The following is a 4,133-nucleotide window of genomic DNA, read 5'->3' as shown; positions in this document are numbered from 1 at the left end:
TGGCGGGTCCGGGCTGGGGATTCGAACCCGCCACCTTAGGTGTACGTGGCTGGCGCCTTAGCCGGTTGAGCTATAGGCGCCGAGCCTTTAAATTTCATGTTAAAAAGACATTGCTGACAAGTACAGAACATAGTTGAGTATTTCTAAAGGAAATTAGATGAGAAGACTTTCCTTTTCATTGAAAATCAAACTTCAGAAAGTAAAATAATTAGAGAAATACATTCACTTCTCTTTGACCTTCATGAGTATTTGGTCTTACAATGACTACGTGAGAATGTAGTGTTTTGACAAGTTGGTGAGATTTTTCTCTCATGTGAAATCCAATTATTAGATTTGAATTATTAGATTAAATTTATATTTAGTCCCCAAAACATTCAACTAATCAAACAATCACAGTATGTGCCAGTTTGCCACAGAAGGTGGCCTTTATTTCTGTAGCTAACAAATAATTATACAGTTTCTTTTTAGAGGTAGAGAATATCTCTGTGTTCTCCTAAAGACATTTTTTATCAGTCTTATGAAAATAGATTAATAAAATATCAAAATCAAGGCCAGGCGTAGTGCCTCACACCTATAATCCTAGCACACTGGGAGGCGGAGGCAGGTGAATCACCTGAGCTCAAAAGTTCGAGACCAGCCTGAGCAAGAGTGAGACCCTGTCTCTACTAAAAAATAGAAAAACTAGCCAGGAATTGTGGTAGGCACCTGTAGTCCCAGCTACTAGAGAGGGAAGAGGATTGCTCAAACCCAGGAGTTTGAGGTTGCTATGAGCTATGATGACACCATTGCACTTTACCCAGGGCCATAGGGTGAGATTCTGTCTCAAAAAAAATAAATAAATCAAAATCACCTAGGATCATGTGGAATAAAGAAATTCTAATGTTTTTAGAAAATAGTGGCTCTTGCTCAAAGTATATAATATGATTTTAGTAGAATTAGCTATATTTTAAACCAAGTTAGTTTTTGTTTTTTGGGTTTTTTTTTTTTTTTTGAGACAGAGTCTCACTTTGTTACCCTCAGTAGAGTGCCCTGGCATAATAGCTCACAGCAACTTCAAACTCCTGGGCTCAAGTGATTCTCTTGCCTTGGCCTCCTAAGTAGCTGGAACTACAGGCACCTGAGACAATGCTCGGCTATTTTTAGAGACGGGGCCTTGCTCTTGCTCAGACTGGTATTGAATCCATGAGTTCAAGTAATCCACTCACCTCAGCCTTCCAGGATTACAGGTGTGAACCACCGCACCCAGCCTAAACCAAGTCAATTTTATTGTGAAAATGTAATATATGACTGCATTCACTTTGTTGTAATCAATGAAACGTAAGTGGCTTCTGTTCTTCCACATCCCGTCCCTGATGAGATGGGCAGTATCACAAAGGGACTTGACATTCTACCGTCTAACACTAAGAAGTATAAAATAATATTTAATATTCTTCTTACCTTTTTTAATTTGTTGTTAAAACATTGGTATATCCTTGCTGGGTGTAGCATATCATGTTTGAAAGTAATTTATACTTTAGAAGATCAAAAACTTATCAGAATTATTGCACCATTAACTACTGACTACCCTTCATGCCTGCTAACACTTTTGAGGAGCTCAGTTAAAGTTCTGTGTAATGAAGGTACATGTCAAAAGATTTGCTACACAATTTTTCATCTCCTATGTATATTATTACTATGCATATGGAAATCATACCTAGAGAAAAATAAAAGTTGTTTCAAATCTGAAATTTGCCCTTGTAAGAGAAGGCTGAAAATCATTACAGAACAATAGCTATATAAATACACTAGCTTGCTATTTCAATTTCAATATTATTTATTTTGAGAAAAGTTGTCTCTCACTATTGGATTTTAATATATATTCTATATTGTTTAATGATATAAACATTTTTTAGAAGTTCACACATTTTTTTCTTTAACCTGAATTTCCTGGTTCCATTCTTATATTAATTTAAATATTTCATCATATTTATTTATTTATTTATTTTTTGAGACAAAAACTCACTCTGTTGCCTGAGGCTAGAGTGCTGTGCATCTTAGTTCACAACATCCTTAAACTCTTGGGCCCAAGCTATCCTCTTGCTTCAGCCCCCTGCATAGCTGGGACTCTAGGCACCAGCCACAACACCCAGGTAGTTTTTCTACTTTTAGTGGAGACAGGGTCTAGGTCTTGCTCAGGCTTGTCTCAAGCTCCTGAGATCAAGCAATCCACCTGCCTCAGCCTCCCAGAGTTCTAGGATTATGGGTATGATGCCTGACTATCAGATTTCTTTTTAATAAATTAGCCATCATTAGTAGCAATAGAAATTAATAATTCACATTTTATTAAAGGTAGTGGCTTATTGAGATATATGTAGATACAAATAGACCAATAAATATTATACTTTCATGCCATAAGATACTACAGTAAAGTTCTTATGACATATATAAATATACCAATAGCAGGCTTGACTATCTCAAAATTATGAAATATTGGCATTCTATCCTAATATACATATAGTATGTGTTTATATTTCAGATGGCTTTTAACTGGCTATTTAATAGTTTCATTAAATAGCTTAAAGTAATTCATGAATTTTTGGCCTATGGAAAAACAAAGAATGAGAGTCACTCTTCTAGAAATTATACTACACCTGTATAGAGTTTTATCTCATAAACCATTTATTAAAAACTGAGATGAGTGATTATCTAGGTACCTAACTTCTTTTGTAGAATGTCAACATTTAATTAAATCATTTTATTTTATTTTATTTTTTTAGAAATGCGGTCTCACTGTGTTGCCCACACTGGAGAGCAGTGGCTATTCACAGCCACACTCATAATGCACTGGGGCCTGGAACTGGCAGGCTCTAGAGTTCTGCCTGCCTCAGCCTCCTGAGTAGCCAAAGGCATGTGCCACTGCATCCAGCTTTAATTAAATCATTTGAATTAAGTTGGCGTTTTGAAGTCTTCCCATATTCCTACAGGGAGTTGCCCAAATCTAACATTTTGGTTTGACTATTGCAATCTGATGAAAGTGAGGTGTATAAATTCTAATTGCTGATACCCAGGTTCAGAGGGTATCTTCTGGCAGACTCACATTTGGGAAGCATATATAGGGAAGAATCCTTCATTGAAGATTTGAAACTGGGAGAATATGGTAGATAGTTTATATATCTAATTCAGAACATTACAATTAAGATTTGCATCAAATAGTGTTTAAGCTGGTTCTTATTTTGTCTGTAGTTGCATCTTTTAACATCAGTACAGTGTCCAAAAAGCATATGATAATAAGTGGAATTATTATACTCAGAGACAAAGCAGAAAATTTAACTGTCAACACAAAACCATAGGTAAACAAATGAAAATTCTAAGTCTTAAGATGAGTTTTCTTAAGCAAAAGTGGATGCAAAATTAATATAGCTGTATTATATATCAGCTGTAACCAGTCTGAACTGAAACAGAAAAATGATCCTGTTTATAATAGCAAACTAAAAATAGACACTTTTTTCAAAAACCGTAACACTTTAAAATAAGAAGTATATTATGTATCTAAAAGAAACAATTGAAAATTCTAGAGATGACTGTTATTCAAAAATTAATCTGTTGAAATCCCCATAGATTGATAGATATGTCTACTCTTTCCTGCAGAAGCTACTCTAAAATTTTAGAGAAAATTATTTGCCACCTGTGTTATGATTAATTAAAATATAAGGTGCTCCTATGAATCAGGAAAATATAACTTTGGAAAAATGGGCAAATGATATAAGAGCTTCACAAAAGAAGAAGTACTAAGCCTCTCGTGAGCAGAGAAACATAAATTAAAATGAAACATTTTTCATAATTGCCAAGGCATGGAAACAGCCCAAGTGCCCATTGACCCATGAATGGATTAACAAATTGTGGTATATGTTCGCCATGGAATACTATGCAGCCATAAGAAAAGGTGAAGACTTTACATCTTTTATGTTTACCTGGATAAAGCTGGAACATATATTCTTCTTAGTCACGTATCTCAAGAATGGAAACAAGTATCCAATGTATTCAATACTGCTATGAAATCAATCACCTACACATTCATACAAATGGTAAAACATAACTATAGTCCAGAAAGAAGAAGAGAAGAAGAGAGAGAGGGGAGGGGAGGAGGGAGGGTA

The sequence above is a fragment of the Otolemur garnettii genome, unplaced genomic scaffold, assembly GCF_000181295.1.
Source record: "Otolemur garnettii isolate 467f Iridium unplaced genomic scaffold, OtoGar3 scaffold00003, whole genome shotgun sequence".
In the NCBI taxonomy this organism is placed as follows: domain Eukaryota; kingdom Metazoa; phylum Chordata; class Mammalia; order Primates; family Galagidae; genus Otolemur; species Otolemur garnettii.
Note: the sequence above shows the minus strand (reverse complement) of the source record.